Source organism: Panthera leo, chromosome C1 (assembly GCF_018350215.1).
Source record: "Panthera leo isolate Ple1 chromosome C1, P.leo_Ple1_pat1.1, whole genome shotgun sequence".
In the NCBI taxonomy this organism is placed as follows: domain Eukaryota; kingdom Metazoa; phylum Chordata; class Mammalia; order Carnivora; family Felidae; genus Panthera; species Panthera leo.
Window position 1 is genome coordinate 193,379,570 of NC_056686.1, and position 20,744 is coordinate 193,400,313.

General features: G+C 38.2%; 1 protein-coding gene across 14 annotated transcripts in view; it reads left to right on the top strand.

Moving 5' to 3' along the window:
* The first annotated feature begins 1,484 nt into the window (after positions 1-1,484).
* The window catches only part of MAP2 (microtubule associated protein 2), a 280,480-nt gene continuing 261,220 nt past the window's right edge, over positions 1,485-20,744 (top strand). For 13 of the 14 annotated variants that reach the window (XR_006205678.1, XM_042949985.1, XM_042949984.1 and 10 more), the window contains exon 1: positions 1,485-1,626. The gene's annotated coding sequence lies outside the window, so the exon portion shown is untranslated. Of the gene's footprint in view, positions 1,627-19,780; positions 19,847-20,744 lie in introns of those variants that run through there. The other variant, XM_042949986.1, reaches the window with a different exon arrangement.

A 20,744-nucleotide genomic window follows, 5' to 3' on the forward strand; every position in this document is an offset into this window, starting at 1 on the left:
TTCAGAAGCCGGGCTTTCAGATTTTGCTCTGTTACAGTTTTTAATCTTCATAGCCTCTCATCATTAGGTTTCTCTCTTCCACATGAAAATTAAGAGAATTGGACCAAATGCCGAGAAAATCAACTCTAATGTTCTATGGTCTATGATTCTATGGATAATTGAAATGACACAACCAAATTATGGGTGCTATTTCATCAGCACTGTTGAAACTGTGCAAGCCACACCTCTCTATCTTGGCTGACCTTAAAAACACCTTGTTACAACTTGATATAGATGCTTGAAGCAATTCTGAGTTGCATCTTACCTCTCTTACTTACAATAAAGTGCTGTTCTCTGATTAGAAAGATTCCATGGTAAAGAATCATCTGTTGTCTCAGTTGGTCATATCACTTTCAAAAGTATTTGAGGTGGTATTTTTAATGGCGACATTTCAAAGTCAACATTTTCTGTGCTAATTCATTATTCTTATATTTGTCTTCATATTCTTCACAGACTCTTCTTATTCATGATCTAATTGTATCCTCATATTAAACATGGCAGAGGGGTATGGCTAATATTTTTAATCCTCATTCATACACTGAGATTTAGATTAAGTGAAGGGACTCTGGATCATACATCTAGCTAAGTAGCATGTAAATAAAATCCATGAAGCCAGAGTGCGGGGGAGGGAGGCAAGGCAATCTTGTTTTATTCAATGCTGTTTCCACAGTGCCTACAACAGTGCCTGACAGAGTAGGTTTTAGTAAACATTTGTTGAATGAATAAATGAATGTCTGAATCTGATTGATGACAGCCATTGCTCCCTTAGCGTTGACAAAAGTTGGTCTCTGTCCTCATGCTCCCCCCAATTTTTCTGTCCTTTCCGAATGCAACTGTTGTCAGGTTTGTGGAGGCAAGTGCAATGGGCCTTCTCCGTGGAGGGGTAACGGGAACCCACGCCTCACAGTGACAGAGGAAGGAAAGGAAGGCATTTATAGAGACTCCCCCATCTCCCCCCCCAGGAGCAGAGAAGGTCCGCTGGGTGCCTCTGTTCCGAGGGCGCTGGTCTCCCTTTGGCGGCGGAGCGGGAATTCTCTGGAGCCCGGTGTGGCCGGGGCTCGGCAGGCTCTGGGTGGCTGCCACTCCCGCGGTCCCCATCGGGCGGCGGGCTGGCTGCAGCAGGAGGCGGGACTGCCGCGCTCCCCGTTCCCGGACACTGCGGCGGGGGCACAGCCCCCCGGCCGAGCGGCCGCCGCATGGTGAGGAGGGGCCGGGGCGGGGCGCCGGGCGCGGGGAGGCGGGGCCGGCGCGGGGAGGCGGGGCCAGGGCGGGGCGGCCGCTAGGGGAGCCCGGGCCAGGGCGGCGCTCAGACTGGGCCGGGCGCTCGGGCTGCGCGGGCTCTCGGCGGCCGCGGGGCAGCATCCTCCTCCTCCTCCTCCTTCTCCTCCACCTCCTCCTCCTCCTCCTCCACCTCCTCCTCCTCCTCCCTCCTCGCGTCCTTTTCTTTCCTTCCGTTTCTTTCTCTTCTCCCTCCTCTCCTTCCCCTGCCCCGTCTCCCCTTTTTCTCCTTGTCCGGAGGGCCTTTAGTCCTCAGGTCCGTGAGCGCAGGCAGCAGCCAGGGCGGGTGCATCCAGATTCAGCGTCCAGGTAAGAGAGCTGTCGCCACCTCTGGTTCTGTATTCGGTGCCCTTCCTTCCTCCGCCCAGCTTTCTGCTAGAGGGAGCCTCAGCTCGGAAACGGGTGGGACTGGAGAAGGGGCTGGGCTGTCTTGTCCTCTCTGCCTTGGAAGCCGGCACAGGTTGGTTGGCTATCCCGTCTCCCACCTGGCGGAAGCTTCAGGCCCGGCCTCTCCAGGTGTCACCACTGAGCACGGGAATGGGCGCTGCGCCTGGGCTCTAGATTTGTAGAGTGTGTGACCTTGTCAGGTACCACTTTGAAACCCGAGGAACTTACGTCGGGTTAGGATATCCATATTGAGAGCTAATATTACCTGAGCTGTAGAAAGACGAGGAGTGGGTTATACAAAGGTAATGGAGGTGGGGGGGGGGGGTGTGGAGAATTCGAGGTGGAGAATTTTTTTGTCCATCTAGCTGCAGAGAACTGCATACTGACGAATGAGTGAGTTAGAGAAGCCTTGTCAATTTGAAATCATTTTCCTTGTAATTCTTCCAAAAACAGCTGGAAGAAAAAATTGATAAGAATAATTTTAGGCAAATGAGAAATCTATGATCGTGTTGAAGGGCGGGACACGAAAAAAAAATGTCTGGATGAGCCTGAGCGTTTACACAATATTTCTGTTTCAAACGATAGGGGTGAGAAAGCTGCACCTACAGTCCATCTATTCTTTTTATTTTTAAAGGCTTCTGGGGACCCGCATTGCCAATTGCCCTCCTTCCCCAGTGTAGTCTTTTGTTTAAGGGTGGAAATTTAAAGGAGTGTATGAAAGGAGTGGGGAGGTGTTGTGTTTGGGTGTGTGGAGGGGAGGGGAGGGGAGGGGAGAGTAAAGCAGATGGGGTCAGAAAAAAAGCATCTTTGGAAAACTGGAATTGATATTATATTGCTTGGCGTCAGGGCTTAAGGATTTTTGTCAGAAAATAAAAAGCTTTCATTAGCAACAAGCCCATTTATCACAATTACTGTGTGCCATCTGCTGTAAGCCCTTAGCACAATGATTCCAGGATACAGACCTTTAAAACTGACACAATGTGAAGGGTTTTTGTTTCAATGCATACACATACATACTCACGATGCGTGCACTTGTGCACATCACACACACGCTTACACATATGTAATACACTATATACAGAATATATACAGAAGAGAGTAACTGCTTAAAAGACAAATCTTTTAAAATTTATCTTTGAGGGTTTGGGGCTTATGGTGTGAATGAAATCTGTAGTGCAAAACAAAAAAAATATTCTCAGGTGATATATAATTTTGAATGTGAGGCAGAAGGATTAATGGATGTTGGCAGGAACTAACTCAGATATTAAAGGTGTAATTTATTTAGAAATGGTTGGTCCGGGAGAGGAAATGACTGCAAACTGAAATTGAGGTTTGCAGCCGCAGTGAGGCGATGGAGAACAAAGCCTTTTATGTGAGCCACATTATGCAAAATGTCCCATGCTTGAACTTCAGGTACCAGCCCAGTGTAAAGCATAGCTTTGTCACTCTGTCATTTCACTGTGGGCAAATATATATATATATATTTGGCAATGGAAATAGATTAAACAAATAAAACCCCTTTAGAGTGCCCAAGAGGAAGATTACAGCCTTTCACCTGAATGTGACACAGAACACCCATTTAACTGGGCGTGTTTAATAGGTATGTTTAGGTAGAAATCTTTATGAATTTGTACATCCTAGGTGTTTCAGTCAACCCTCTCCCCTTCATGCACAAAGCATCGTCCCTCCAAGAAAAGGTAAATTGCATTTTTTCTTTCAATAAAGAATATTTATTTGTGTGTGTGTGTGTGTGTGTGTTTTAACATTGATTTTCTGGTGATTTTATTTGATTATCATAGGTTTATATCTGTATGTATGATTTGTATATTATCAGAGCTATGGTGCCTTTAAGATTGTTGGCACAGGCTGTTTATCTGTTCATGATTTGTTTGATTTTAATTTGTAGCATTTCACAGTTTGCTGTCATATTATTTAATTTACAAAAGTTTTTAAAAATTTTACACATAAGTAGAAAATTGTCTAATATGCATCTGGAGATCTTAGTAATTTAAAAATTGATCTTCCTTTAAGCATTGTTTTGATTACCTTAATTTCTTTTTTTAAATTTTTTTGAATGTTTATTTATTTTTGAGAGAGACAGAGACGGAGTGTGAACGGGGGAGGGGCAGAGAGAAAGGGAGACAGAATCCGGAGCAGCCTCCAGGCTCTGAGCAAGCTGTCAGCACAGAGACTGACATGGGGCTTGAACTCACAAACTGCAAGATCATGACCTGAGCTGAAGTCGGACACTTAACCAACTGAGCCACCCAGGTGCCCCATTACCTTAGTTTTCATTTCGTTTCTCTCCTATTTTCCCCCCTCTTTCTTGTCAAGTAACCTGTTTCTTTCTGGTTGTCAGGGCTGCTTTCAGCTTCTAGTTGTGTCTAGACTACCAAAAGCAGAGATAGTTCTCTCAGGAATTTTGAGTGTAGGAATTGTTCATTCTCTGCAGCAACTCTCCCTCAGGATGACCTGTTTACAGCACCTTCTCAGGGAGGAGAAAGAGAAAGAATGTGCTGAGAGAGCATGACCCAGTGAAACAGCCATTACCTCATCGTAGTAGCTACTTCAGATTCATTGAGAGAGCAGACATCCTCTCAGTGGAAACCAAACACTGGAGCACACCCATCTCTAGGCAGAAGCCCTCCTCTTCCCATAGCAGCCTCTACTGATTTTGCTTTGCTGAGGTTAAAGAGATGTTTTCTCTTTTAAGTATTTCAGAGATCTTGAACTTGGATGAAAATATGCAGCCAGAAATGAAACTTGGCACAGAATCTGAGCCTGAAGGAACTATTTCATTCCTTTACCGCTTTTGGCTTAAATCAATTTGCAAATTTTCTAAACATCAGAAGGGAAAAGGAAGAAAAATATTTGTTACTGTATTTTTTGCATGTTTTCTTATGACACACATATTTTGTGTTGAATTTTACTAGCAACTGGATAATAGATTGGACCGCTATGCTGTTTGAGAACTATAGCTGCATTATTGGAGTTGAAAATTAAATAGTTATTATGTTTGATTAGATGTATACATGACAGTATGTACTTTCCTGAATTATTCATCAATATCCATAGGAGGCAGACCGTATGAAACCAATTGGGCGAGTTCAATTTTCAAGTTGATTATTCTGATTCATGAAGTCTTTTCAATGCTGAATTTCTTTGTGACAAATTAAGATAAGAATCTGAAATAAGAGTTATAGTAGATGACAACAGCACCCCTAGGTCAATACTGTATTTCCTAATGCTAAAAGTAGTCATTAGGTAAGTCATTACTAGATGCGTGAACCTGAAGATAACATTCTGAAGCTGTCATAAGCTCTTTTGTCTCTTGATACATGAGTTAAAGATGCTGTTAAGGTCTGCAAGTCACATCTGATTCTTTCAGATATATCAGTTCTTTTTGCTACTTTAATTCTCTCAATGCTTTTATTATCATCATCGTCTTGATCTATTCAGTGTACGCCTCTTATAGAGGCAGCAGTATTTTGATCATTTCACCAATTCTCTTCTCCCTTCACACCATTTTAATCTCACATCTGAATGTTAGACTTCTCTATTACTATTACTACTATTCTCTCATAGTATTGCTTTCAGTACAAATTAACTTTTAGGAGAACATTTATTCCTATTTACTTATTACACATCTATTAAGTTTCTACGAGATGCAAAGTATCATACGGGAGGCTATGTAATGAGATACCAAAAAAAAGGAAGACATAGTCCTTGGCTTTAAGAAACTTACAAATAAACTGAGGGTTGGTGGGGGGTGGGGTGGGGGGGAAGTGGGTGATAGGCATTGAGAAGGGCACCTGTTGGGATGAGCACTGGGTGTTGTATGGAAACCAATTTGACAGTAAATTTCATATAAAAATATAAATAAAAATAAATAAGAGGAAAGAAACTTACAAATAAAGTTGGAAGGATTTGTTTCTTTTATAAGAGGTGACATTCAAATGAGTAGCTGTTGTATTACAGATATGACAGAGTGCAAGGGACTGCAATGTCCCAGCATCTCAAAGACAAGCTATTATGCATCACTTATATAAATGCCTTAATGTAGTACCTTCTTTATTCCATATATATTTTTTGAATTGGAGAATGACAAAACATAACTGTGTGTGTGTGTGTGTGTGTGTGTGTGTGTGTGTACATATACATACCTACATAATGGAAATAGTAATAGCCCCTCAAATACTTCCATCAGTCAGCTGTAGAAAGTCATGTCATTAAATACTGTACAGCACATGAAAATTCAAATTCAGAGTTTTTTGGATATTCTCAAGGAATTATCTGTCCCAGGAATTGATTCCAGGCCTCAAAAGCGGTTAAAGAACTATGAAGTCAGAAGTGGTAGACAGAGGACCAAAATCAAGGGAAAGCGTCTATGGGAAAGTTTGGGTGGGTGGGTGGGAGTAGAGGAGATGAGGAATGAAAGCAAATTCTCAGTTGTTAATAGTTGTCCATTCAGGATGGAGAAGAGCCTGTGTCTAAGTGGGTGGGGAAGGAAGAAGTCCTTTTTTTCTACCTCCTCATAATATTTTGTTCATAATCCTCCCTTTCATTACTTTGAACTAAGGCCATAGGTGTTTCCTTATAAAATTTATAAAGGATGCTTATTGGAAGTGATTCTGTAGTGAATCAAAATTTTAAAAGAATGTGAGCACGATTAGTTGACGTTTTATGCAAAACGCTTTGAATCTAATCTTTGAACTTTATCTTTCCTGTTCAAGAGAAACAAGCTTTCCTTTGAGTGATAGTATTTTAACTGTGATATTTTTACTTATACATTTGAGGGAAATTCTGTGAGAATTTAGACAGACTAAAGAGCCCAGGATTTCCTCTTACAGTTGGTTAACTTGTACTGTGGCTTTGGGGAAAGTTGAAAACAATTTACTTCCATTAAAACACACCAGAAGTGGCAAAAATCTTTTTTTTTTTTAATTTTGCTTTTTTGTTATGTTAACAATCCTTTACAGAAAACAATTTCTGGGGCGCCTGGGTGGCTCAGTCGGTTAAGCGTCCGACTTCGCTCAGGTCATGATCTCACGGTCCGTGAGTTCGAGCCCCGCGTCGGGCTCTGTGCTGACAGCTCAGAGCCTGGAGCCTGCTTCAGATTCTGTGTCTCCATCTCTCTCTGACCCTCCCCTGTTCATGCTATCTCTCCCTGTCTCAAAAATAAATAAATGTTAAAAAAAAATTAAAAAAAAAAAGAGAAAATAATTTCACTTAGAAGATCACACAGCTTGACTTTGCCCTTCTTTCTTTTCTTTGCTCCTTCCTTTCAATTTGTGCAAAAATCATTGATCATTAGAAAGGTGCCAATACTATTTTTATTAAAATTTATTTTCCATTACACCTATATTTCTCATTTAACATGCAGTTTTTGTGCTACATTCTCCTCCTCCTTAGCATTCCATCCCTATCTTGGCTCTTTCTTTGATCCTACCTTTTATTTCCTAGCCTTGAATAATCTTTTCCTTGTATACCAGCATTTGCTCATGTTCCCTTCCTCTAGAAGGCCTTTGTGAATCTGGAAGAAAAGTTACTACCTTGTTTCTTCCCATGATTGGAACCAAGTTTCCCCAGGTTCTCTTATCTTAAACATAAATGCTCATCCCAACTGTGTCCTCACCAGCCTTCTTTAAATTAATTCTTTAAAAAATCTGCAGGTAATGGTACATCTAAATGACTAACTGTTTTCAAAATGAAAAATTTGGTTAACCAACTGCTATTTTTGTCATTTTGTTCACCTGAAGCCAAGTAAAATGGTTCAGCTATTTTTACAAATTAAATCGACTAGTAAAGTCAATCCATTATCTTCATTTTATGCTGCTTAACTAACTCCACAGATATACACCTAATACTTTGAGTACTAGCTAGTCAATGACTATTCTGAAAATGCTGAACCAAATTAATTCAGTTTCATATAAAATATTTCTGATTAAATTACTCTGAACAACATCATCATTAGCCATCTTGAGTCCATTTCAAAATGATCATAAAGCAGAGTGCCTGAATATCCATGAGGATATTTCATCACTTAATTGTCCAGGTCTATTACATATAAAGCAAACTCACAAGTAAATACACAAATTCTATTAATTTGAGGTCCGCTAATCATGCCAATATCAGCCTTTCACATTACTTTAAGTGTTAATGGCTTTATAGTTGGCTATGTTTTATTGTAACAATTTTAACAGTACTGTGTTGTATTGTTAATGGACAGCAGTGAAATTCTATAATGAATTGATATGAAAAAGTGTTCTTAATTTTATTGGCTAGAATGATACAATGATACAACATCAGTTGCATTGACATGAAAGCAATTAAGTAATGCTCAGCTTTGAAATTTCATTATTTGGGCATTGTGTCTTTCAAAATTGTAATTTAGTCTTTCCTTAAGCGTATAAATGCTTTTGGCAGAACAATATTTTAAACAATATGCTGCTCACTTTTTGTTGATGTTTGTATGAGATACCATATTCCTTTGGCCCTTTTTAAAAACAAGCAAAAAAGTTTAAGCGTTCAGTTATGCATTCTCTTTTTGTTAATGAGTACTGTATAGCTAGGAAAAGCTCTCATTAATTTACTGCACATACTTATCATTTATTGTTGAACAAAAATTTGCAATCTGTAGCATACAATTTCTTTCTTCAGGGAACAATAATATGGAGTCATAGTACATGTAACAAGTTATGAACACATGAAATTTGTTTTCCTTCTGTTTCACAAAGGGCTTGCATGGTGTTGTGTGTGTATGTGTGTGTGTGAGATAATCTAAGACAGCCTATTATAACTATGCCATTTTTTGTAGTTGAAATAAATTATTTCACAATCAGTTGATTTAGAGAAAATTAAAATTTTACTATGATGTTCCACGTGAGAACTTTTGGTATTAAATACATTTTTAGAGGCAAAACAATGATATGGGTGTTCATTAATGAAATTAAATTGTATTAATTTCAACCTATTTGTATACTTTTCTGTTTAGAGATAATAGTCCAGATTCCATTGTCCATTATTGAAATCAAATGATAAGGCTAAATATTGTGCTCAAATAAAAATATCTGTTTTGATCAAGTCAAAATGTCCTAAAATGAAATATTGGCCACTTAAGTTTATCTTTTAAGAAGTTTAGGTGACACTGCTTTTGCATGCAAAATGCAATTTATCTTCATTGCAACAGGAGAAGCTTGAGTTGATGGAACTTTAGAAATTTTACTGCCAAGAAAGCATTAAAACACTAAGCATCCTACTGAAAGCCAAATCTCTTCTAAAACAATAAAGTGAGTATGGTCTAGCATTATTTAAATGGACTTTAGCCATTGTGTCTCAATCTAAAGCTTGCCTCATTCATAGATTACGTGATGGAAATTATTATAGACTACTGAGTGGCCTTTGGTGAAATTGAGATTTTGTGGGTTTTTGTTTTTTTTTAAGTTCTCTATTTCAGACTCAGTCACCAGTTCCATGATTTTTGTTCCTTTTGTTTTAAATAGGACTACATTATATGAGGGTGGTCACTATCAAAATTAGAACTTATGAAAACTGCACAACTCTGGATAATGTCACAGCCCTATATCAGCCCCTTCTTAAAAACTACATGGGGGTATGTGATAAGAATCCAAATGTTCATTAAAAAGCTGATATTGAAAATGTGTAAACTGAGGGGTGCCTGGGTAGCTCAGTTGGTTAAGTGTCTGACTTCAGCTCAGGTCATGATCTTGTGGTCCATGAGTTTGAACCCCACGTTGGGCTCTGTGCTGACGTCTCAGAGCCTGGAGCCTGCTTCGGGTTCTGTGTCTCCCTCTCTGTCCCTTCCCCATTTACGCTCTGTCTCTCTCTGTGTCTCAAAAATGAATAAATGTTAAAAAAATTTTTTTTAATTAAAAAAAAAATGAGTTAACTGATTTTTGGTTTTTAATAAAATATTTTCCTGGGGTGCCTGGGTGGCATAGCCAGTTAAACATCTAGCTCTTGATTTTGGCTCAGGTCATGCTCTCATGGTTTGTGAGATTGAGCCCCACGTCAGGCTCTGTGTCAACAGTGGGGAGCCTGCTTGGGATTCTGTCTCTCTCCCACTCTCTCTTTCTCTTTCTCTCTCAAAAATAAATAAATATTTTTTAAAAATAAAATATTTTCCTTTTGCTTCTAATTTATTTGTACTGTAAATAACAGAGTAGCTCTTCATAACCCTATTAATTAGTAGCTTCGAAGGATTATGTGCTTACGTACCTGGAAACATAAGATGACATTAATGTATTCTTTAGTTTTATGCCTCTGCCCCATTGCAGAAAGGACATTAGTTCTTAAGGCTTGCTAATTATACATGAACTAGATGATGTTTGAAGGGGAAGAGGGACTGCTGAGAGAAAATGATGTGAACCTTTGACATACATGTGAATAAACCGGTACACAGAGCTGTTAAGTGACTTACCCAAGGTCCTGAGGAGCAGAGCCAGGCCTAAAACCATCATTAGGGCTTCAACTCAGAGCTTGTTAAGGGTGCCAGTGAAGAACCATTCCACTCTGACTTTCTGTTTCCAATTCTGATTATATTGTCGTTTTCTGAGCTGAGGGGTTTAGGTGAAGTGACAATCATACCTGCCCAACTTTGTGATCCTACTGTGACTTTCTCATGGATACCAAAGAGGGAGGGACTTGGAATTCTAAGGCCATTCCAACCAGCTCCATGCCAGCCACACTTCAGAAATTGTTAAGACTAAACCTGATCCAGGAAACACTGACTGGGCTCCTGCCCAGGGCCATTCCTGTGCTTTGGATCTCTTAAAACAGAAGTTTAAACTCTCTGGGGATGTGTGCCCAGACTCAAGGTACTTGGAAAGCCAAGGAGCTTTTCTCTGAGCTTGAACTATCCATACTGATGCTTCTAGATTGATGGAGTCTGTGTTTAAACTTGGGTGTATGTACAAGGGGAATTCAACAAAAATAGCCAGATTGAAACTTTTTTCTGACCTATAGCAACATGAAATTTTCTCAAAAATAGCTTTCCTTTTGTGTTTCCCCCAGCTTTAATATTTTTAGCTAGGAGGAAGTGAGCTAGAAAGGCTGTGGGCCTCTGTGTCTGTGCCTGTTTCCCTCTTTCTTACTCTCGTATGTCCTCCTGTTTCTCTGTCTCCAGTGCTCCATCCCTCTTGGATTTTACTTCTTCCAAGGAGACAGCAAATTAAATAAGAATTAGGTGTTGCTATGGTTACTGTGTTCAGTAGAGCTTCACCTGCACCCACATTGCTTAGGCGTTGTAGAGTCTTGAGTTGACAAATATTTGAAAGGCATGAAAAGCATCTTGGAGGAAAGAAATTAAGCAGAAGCCATGCTTAAATATTTAAAGAGGAACATATTCCTAGTCACTGAAAACTGAAACGATATCACTACCTAGGGAATGAAGGAATTCTAGTGTTACCCTTCTGTTAGAGAATGTTATATAGCAGGTCCTGTTTATCTAGATGAACATGTTTAATCACCCGTCAGAATCGGAGTGACTTTTATCAGTGAGTAGATGTAACAGAATTCCTTAAAATATTTTCCATGTACATTTGTGAAAGACTGTGTTGTGCATATTGTCTTTCTCTGGGATGTTTTTATTTTGAGCCATAAATACAGGAAAAGTTAACTGCACACCACGAATCTACACTTTATAAAGGCAAATTTTAAAAAATTAAGATATTCCTTGCTCTTCTTTGTTGTGGTTTATTGAATTTGATAATCTGAAAATCTAAATGATCTTTAAGAAATTAAAATGGTATTCTTCCTTGGGAAGGATTCATTCTCTGTCTTTTTTCCACTTAAATATCAGGCTAGTGAGCCGTATATTTCTAGTGTCATCGTCCGTAAATCATTCATTATTTATTTAACAAAAGGTTATTGGATCCCTAGTATACATCAGAATTTTTCTGAATGTGTAGGAAATTTGGACATAGCATACAAATCCCCGCCTTTATGTAGCTTATAGTCTAATAACAGGAGACAGAAACTAATAAATAAGTAAGTGAATGAACATTTGAAGCATGAAGAAATGCTATAAGAAAGAGGAAACAAAAGCATATAATAACGCTTATTTGGGATGGGATAGGCTGCCTTTATAGACTCAAGTAATGAGAAATAGCCATGGGAATGTGGGCGGGCAAGAATTTTCAAGCTGTGGGGACAGCATAAACAACAGCCTTGAAACAGGAAGAAGCCTGGCGTATTGGAGAAACAAATACAAGGCCAATGGCACTGGAATCTAACGAACACGATAAAGGGTTGGAGAGGAAATCGGGGCAGAAGGCAGGTGCCAGGCCACATAGGTCCTCTTGATGAGGGGTTTAACTTTTATGTGACTTGCAGTGCTTTCTGATTTTTAAGGTAGTAGAAGCAGAATTTTTTGAGAACCTCATAAAAGCTTCCAAAGATTAATTATATTATCTAAGTCCCTATGGACAAATCTGTATCTTATTCACTAATGTGTTAAATCACAAGAGAGAAATAATTTAGAAAATCAAAAATCAATGGTGGGGGTAAAATTAGACATGTGTTAACCTGGTCTAATATAACAGTTTAAACATAGGTAACCCTTGAGGTGATGGGTGGCTCAGTCAGTTAAGCATCCGACTTCGGTTCAGGTAATTATTTGGCAATTCATGAGTTCGAGCCCAGCATCGGGCTCTGTGCTGACAGCTCAGAGCCTGGAGCCTGCTTCAGATTCTGTGTCTCCCCCTCTCTCTGCCCCTCCCCTGCTCGCACTCTCTCTCACTCTCTCAAAAATAAATAAACATTAAAAATTAAAAAATAAATAAATAAACATAGTAACCCAAATTGTGTCATTTTCTTTAGGTGTTGGAAAATTATGTGTATAAGTAATTTTAACCTCTTGTAGCCTTTTTGCACCCCAAACTAACCTTTAAAAAGTAAATCCAAACAGAAAAGTACACGTATGTATATGAGAAAAGTCCCCCAAATCATTTTAGTTTCAATATGGATTTGTTCTTTGGCTATTTCCCCACAGCAGCTTTATTGTAAACAAGTCCAGGTGCCAAGCAACAACCAACATTGTACTGAAATTTCTCAATAAATTAAATAACAGAACAACACATATTTTGCTTCACATATTTTGCACATATTATTAAGGCAATAGCTTAAATCTGAGAATTTATAAGTGAGCTGATCCAATTTCCTGATGATATTGAATCACCTGTGTGATTAATGATCATGCATATATTATACTAAAATATTTAATATACTTTTCATATGTTTGTAGATCTAATGTGATGCTCTATTGAGCTTAGCATTAAACACAGTTTGCCAGACATTTGATTGATTTTACCTCTGGCATACTGCAAGGCTGTTAATGTTTTCTCTAGGCATTCCTCAGTAGAAAAGAGAATTATTATTTTTTATTCCTTCATGTCATGTTATTTTCCAGACATTTCAATATGCCACATAATGTAGGAGAAATTATTATTTTTATTTTATAAGGAAGAATTGAATTAATGTTGATTTTTCTTCAAGCTTCTTTTCTTGACTCCATTTTGTTTTGTTTTTAGGATTAATTAAATCATAATGTTAATTGGTTTTATGTGGAACCATTAGATAGAGTGATATATCTATTTCCCAGATTTGCGGTTACTCAACTTAAATATTAAAAGTATGAATAACAAACCAAGAAATAATTCTGATATATATTACATCAAATAGTATTCTTAGAATTTTATTCAAATGTGGGCTTCTTAATATTGAGATATCACTAAGCATCAAATATAGTGGAACATGTTATTTCAAAGGATTGATGATCAGGCTTTAAAAAGAAACAGTAATTTTCTTCTAAATATACAACCATGCTTATGCTATGGAATATAAAATATACAGCATATTGCTGTCCCCTAGTTGACATTCACTAGAGACGTGAGACACCAAACTAAAAAAGAATATAGTGCACAATAAGGTAAATGATATAGTATGGCCTATAAATGCTTTGCAAGTTCAGAAGAGGGAGGTATATCACCATGTGTAGAAACTGAAGATTTTGTGTGGGAAGCAGAATGTGGAGTGGGGCTGTATAAGTGGCTGGGTTTGGAAAAGTGCCCAGGTAGGACAGTTGTAAAAAGCAAAGGCAGGGAGGTGACAATGAGCAAGGTAAACCAGAGTGCCAGCAATAGAGGATTCCGTTAAGAGAGCAATGGGATTGGAAGATAGTCCTGGGTTTGTAGAGGTCCTTAAACACTGGGCTTAGTAGAGGTTTTGGTTTTATCATTAAGGCCACTGGAGGCAAGCATTTGGAAATTAGTGAGGGATTTTGACCTGGGGAGTGGCGAGAAAGCATGTGATACCCTAAGATTAACAAGACAAATTTGAGAGAACAGAATGGCAGGTTTAGAATTTCTACGTATGGCATAGCCTAGAGACACCAACCTATTTAGAGTACGAGACTAAAAGATTTGTTTGGGAGCTCTGGTTTCAGACATTTTCATGAACAGTTAAGAAAATATCAATACCGACAAATGAAAGTAGGTGACACCGATAGAGATGGAATGAGGAACGTCAGCTCTTTGACATTTTTTGAAAGATAGATTTGAGGAAGCCCAAAGAGTTAGAAGCCAGGTAGAACTGCAGTTAGTAATATGAGCCTCTACTGGGGTTATGTCACATGTGTGCAAAATATGTACTTTTAAAAAGAATTGGCTTTGGAAGATAGCAAAGAATTTAGGACAAATTTCAATACAACTCCTCTGATTTCTAGGCTATATTGGAAATGGACTACATGACTTCGCAAATTACTATAGTAAACAGTTACTGAAAAATCAATGAAATGTGTGTGTGTTTAAGTAAACAGATTTTTTTTGTAAGAAATTACAAAATTATTTTTGTTATTTAGTTCTGATTTTAAATATTTGGATTCTTAAAATGTTTGACATCTTTATAACTAATATCATATGGTTATATGTAAGCTATTTTGTAAAAGGCCAGATAGAAAATGTTTAGGCTTCGTAGGTCACATACACTCTCTGTCCCCAATTACTCAGCTCTGTTTTGTAACAAGAAAGCAACCATAAGTAATATGTAAACCACTGGGTATTGAAGTGTTTCAATAAAACTTTATTTACAAATAAAGGTGATAGGCCCATTTGATCTGTGGACTGTAACTTACCAACTCCTGGCATGTAGTGTCCTGTTTTGGCATAGCTCTACAAAATGTCTTTGAAATTATGTAACCGAACATATTAAAACATATCAGAACATATTAGAAACTATAGAACTTGTCCTAAGCCACTGGATTAGTTTCATCATATGGGCATGGATTGTGTTTACATTATTTTTTCCTCAGCCTCTGGTAACTTCAGAATAAAATTGTGTTCCATTTCCAAAACCGTTTGAACCTATAGTTAATACATTTCACATACTAACTCTTCTATGCTTTACTTTCTTACGATTTTCTTTTGTCCTTATCTTTTGAACCCTTTTTTAGAACAAGGTAAGATAAAATAAGGCTACTTTCTACATTTTCATGAGAGAGCCATTTTTAATTAAAGTCTGTGTGCAGAGTATTCTTACTTTCCAGGAGTGAAGGTGGTGTGGCATTTCAATCATGTTTGCTATTAAATTAGGACAGATTGCATTGCTCTTGTTATCCTATTTACACAACTCAAATAGTTTTCTCACACATAAACTGTAACTTTTATGTGAATATGATATCAGAGGACATTTATTAAATCTGTTATCCTCACATTAAAAAAAATGGGATGGTTTGTTGCTTCTGAACATTTCACTGTGTCTGTGGTCACAAATGTCTTTCAAATGAGTTTTAAACCCTCAGGATTCAAGTGATCCTGGCAGGAAGCTGCTAAAACTCAAATATTTTCTCTCTTTTATGAGTACACGAACATGGAAATACTCTGGGGATTAGGATTCAGATAATTTAAATATTGTTCTCTTTCTCTCCAGAATGCTGTGTGAGATTTTCTCACTCCAAATTGAAATCTGGGACTCATGGTATAAGAAACTACGAGTTTTAATTTGTTTTGTTTTGTTTTACATACTCTTCTTGTGAAATGATACTGTTGCCTTCTGATTTCAGTAAGACCTTGTCAATACATTGGAATTAAATAGTTGGACAATTTTTGACCATCCAGTTAAATTAATAGTGAGATGTTTTTGTTTTACTCTTCTAGATATGGTATAATGGACAAGAGAGCTCTTAGCCTGAAAAAAAAAAAAAAAGTGTTATCAATTAGGTGCAACTTGGTAATGATCTTTAGACCTACCCAAGGAGAGTGACATAGGAAATGGTAAATGTGTAAATGTATCTACATGGGATGTAGTTAACACTGAAACAATGTTTCAAATTTTGGATAACTATGTTATACAATTAGTTATAATATCTAATAATAGAAGAAAAATTGACCCAGTATTGGAAAAATTTATACCAAATCTAATGAGAATTTCATTTTGCACTTAAAATATAATTTAGTAGGGCTCCTGGGGGGCTCAGTGGTTAAGTGTCCGACTTTGGCTCAGGTCATGATCTCGCGGTTTGTGGGTTCGAGCCCTGCATGGGGCTCTGTGTTGACAGCTCGGAGTCTGGAGCCTGCTTCAGATTCTGTGTCTTCCTCTCTCTCTCTCTGTCTGTTCCTCTGCTCATGCGGTTTTTTTTTTTTAAATAATAAAAATAAAAAATATAATTTACAGAATTTTATTCTGTCACTACTTAAATTAACAAAATTTAAAATTTAAACACTTAAAATTGTTCATGAATATATACATGTACAATTATGTACGTTGACTGGTCATTAAAGATCTATAAAAATTTCTTTCCACATCTGAAGTTAGAGAGGACAAAATGGAGAACAGAGAGGAGAATCATATGGCAATCACTTTGCTTAACTCCAGCTTTATTTGCATTATTTCTGTGAGCCTACATTGTTGCTGTTTCATTTGTTATTTGTAAGACTACACTCTTAATTACATAATTCCACAATTATGTGTGATTGCCAAGGTCCACATTTATTAATACCTATACTCCTCTGAACAAGATGCCTAATGTGTGTGCATGCGCATGTGTACCTGTATTTATGTGTATGATTTACAAAGGGCAACTTGTCTTAGCATAGACTCATAAAGGAAATGCCCTCCAAATAAATCTACAACCACCTTGGCCCTTCTTTTGTTATCTTTAAAATGAGGATAGCTGCTGGGGCACCTGGGTAGCTCAGTCGGTTGAGCATCTGACTTCGGCTCATGTCATGATCTGGTGGTTCATGGGTTTGAGCCCTGCATTGGGCTGCTGACAGCTCAGAGTCTGGAGCCTGCTTTGGATTCTGTGTCTCCCTCTCTCTCTGCCCCTCCCCCGCTTGCATTCTGTCTCCCTAAAAAATAATAAACGTTAAAATAATTTTAAAAAATGAGGATAGCTGCCAAAGATCTCTCAGGCTTTTGTTTTGTTTTGTTTTTAGATATAAGAATCTGGAAGCCAAATTAGAGCTATCTTTTAGGACAAGGATTTCTTGTTTCTAGGGAGCAAAACATGGTGAACAAAATGCTCTACCTTCCACAATTATATTTCCAAAGAAGAAAGGCAGTGACAGAATTATCATATTTAAGAGATGTCTAGGAGTGCTGGGTAGCTCAGTCAGCTGAGCATCCAACTCTTGATTTCAGCTCAGGTCATGATCTCAAGGTTCATGAGTTCTACATGGAGCTCTGCACTGACAGCAAGGAGGCTGCTTGGGATTCTCTTTCTCCCTCTCTCTCTGACCCTCCCGTACACATGCACACACACACACTCTCTCTCTCTCTGTCTCTATCTCCGTCTCTCCCTCCCTCTCACCCTCTCAAAATAAATAAACATCAAAAAAGAGGGAGAGAGATGTCTGTCACCCAGTGGTTATATTAGCCAGTTGGAAACTAAGGAACTGTGCAGACTTTTTGGACATAAGGCTTAGCAGTTCACAACATCTTAAGTCAATGTTAAGTCATCCCATGAATTGATACTGGGATATACAACATGAATAGACATGGGCATTGCACTGAATTTATTTGGGAGAGAATGTAAATGAAAATAATATTTTACAGACCCTTATTTTATTGTTTGGTATAGACAACATAGTATCTTTATCATGATGGATTAAAAACTTTCTGTTACATTTCACTTAGATTTCTCTCTAAGTCATTGTATGTAGGCTATAAACATTTTCACAGAGTAGTTCTTTGAAAAATTCAATAATTTCATTATTAGAGAATGTGATGTTATAGTTAGTATATAATTTTTATTTGCTTGTTTGTACAGTAACTACAAGATATCCCTACTGCCAAGAAAATTTTGTGAAGGGAGTGGTCAACAAATATTTTTGAAAGAGTGAACAATTTTAGATAAAGTTGTTTAGAATCCCAACTTATTTAGTACTGTACCCAAAAGGAAATGATGGCTCTGTTTTTGGGTGGTAATATTTTAAAAATCAATACTGTCTCTTTCTTCTTAAAAAGAAAAAAAAGCCATTTGTCTAAAATCTCAATCTTTACCTTTGTTCAAGATGTAGAAAGCATTATCAGTCGACACTCTTATTGAGACCTTGAGAAAGTTTTTGAGTCCCCGGGCCTCAGTTTTCTAATCTACAAAATGAGGAGATGAATTTCATTGTCTTTAAGACTGCTTCACATTCTATAGTGAATTGAAAGGACATCGCCTTAATTTCCACTTTTGCACAAATCAGTTTTTCATGTTAGCTAGCTATTTGGCCAGCAAAGATTTCAGTGATTAAAGTGCTGTACAGATAAGTTTTTTAATTTATTTTTTATTAGGGAAAGCTGAATGTCACCAAGAAGGTTGGCATTATGAGATGTCTTTCACACTTTATCCATTGTGGGCACCTTCTTTATATTCAGCGAATGCTTACTAAGAACCAGTTATGAGGCCCCTGCTGTGGTGAGTCATGTTAGCCGTATGAGGAAAAAAACAAGACTGCATCCTTACTCTCCAGAAACTTATTACAGGGTAGGGGAAGATAACCAGGTCACATGCTTTGGATAACTAAACAGTCTATAAATGAACACTTACAGCACATCACTAATTTTCCTGTGTCAAGTACATGGAGGAGGAAGTGTGTATGGGCCAGCTTTGACTAGGAACCAAGTCATGGTATGGTTATGAGTGGTGCAAATACGGTGAGCTGATGGAGAGATGAGACTGTTACAAGGCTTTAGGAAAAGATGGAAGCAACTCTACACACGTGGCAGATGTTTGCCCTTCTTATAGCCAGTGGGAATTAAAAAAAGAAGAAGAAGAAAGAATTGTTTTGTTTTTTTTTTCTTTTTTTCTTTTCAACGTTTTTTTTTTTTTTTTATTTACTTATTTTTGGGACAGAGAGAGCCAGAGCATGAACGGGGGAGGGGCAGAGAGAGAGGGAGACACAGAATCGGAAACAGGCTCCAGGCTCCGAGCCATCAGCCCAGAGCCTGACGCGGGGCTCGAACTCACGGACCGCGAGATCGTGACCTGGCTGAAGTCGGACGCCCAACCGACTGCGCCACCCAGGCACCCCAGAAAGAATTGTTTTTGAAAAAGCTATTTTGCAATAGAAGGACTATAAAAATGTTCTGTTCACTAATATATACGATACATATTTTATTTCTTTGTGTGGTAAATCTTCCATCGAAATTATTATGGAGAAAATATTTCTCATGACTCCTTTAAGTTAATTAAGTTAATTTTGTTAATTCCAGATGATCTTTAAATGTCCATTTAAATTCTATGAGAATGGCTTCTGCTTCAAATGGAAGTCCTTTGGAAGACATGATGCTTTGAAAAGGTTGGAAAGGAGGAGGAGGTGTGCCCAGAGGATTTATTGTACCATTTTTTCAAAGCAGAGGCCAGCTGTTTTGGAACTAGAATTAAAATGTAAATTATCAAAGGAGGATAATGAGAGCCATTCCTTTCAGACAATGCCCAGTGCAATCAGAGTAAGCAAAGGGTTTGGGAAGATTTTCTACTACGCACAAGTCACGGATGATGAACTCAAAGGCTGGGAGGGAAGTGATTTACAAGAACCCAACTGGACACAACCCATGGATTGTCTAGTACTCTGGACAGCTGAGTTCATTGAGGAACAGACCTTCAGTTCTGCTGGGACTGAATCCAAATCACGAGGTAACTGTACAGAATTGAGGAAGTCACTGCATCAGTACCATGGCAGGGCTGTAAATTGAACTATGGTGCTGGCATGAGTTGCATTTCAATTTATGTGGTTTTATGAATCAAAACAGAAGTCTTTGAGTACAGGGCAACAGTCAGTGCCACATGGGAACAAAATAGAAAGATTAAACATGAGCTTGTTCAGGATTTTCTACATAAACCAGAGGACAAAAACCCATGAAAACTTTCAAATGCAAGGATTTTCATGAATAAATTAGTTTTTATTTAAAATTAAAAAAAAATTTAATGTTTATTTTTGAGAGAGAGAGAGAGAGAGGATGCGAGCATGAGCAGGGGAGGGGCAGAGAGAGAGACACAGAATCTGAAACAGGCTCCAGGCTCTGAGCTATCCTATCAGTGCAGAGCCCAATGTGGGGCTCGAGCTCACGAGCTGTGAGATCGTGACCTGAGCCTAAGTCAGATGCTCAACCGACTGAGCCATTCAGGCACCCCTATTTAAAAAAAATTTTATACATTTATTTATTTTTGAGAGACAGAGGGAGACAGAGCACAAGTGGGGGAGGGGCAGAGAGAGAAGGAGACACAGAATCTGAAGCGGGCTCCAGGCTCCAAGCAAGCGGTCAGCACAGAACCTGATGTGGGGCTCGAACCCACGAACCGTGAGATCATGACCTGAGCTGAAGTCGGTCACTTAACTGACTGAGCCACCCAGGTGCCCCAAATTAGTTTTTATTTTATTTTATTTTTTGTTCAAATTTAAGTGCTTCATAAAAGATCCAAAAGGCTACATGTAAGTCATACAGGTATATGTTCATTTGAACTGACCTTTTGGTCCTAGTATTTAATGTCACTGTTACTCAGACATCACACTTCTGTAATGAAGAAATCAAAT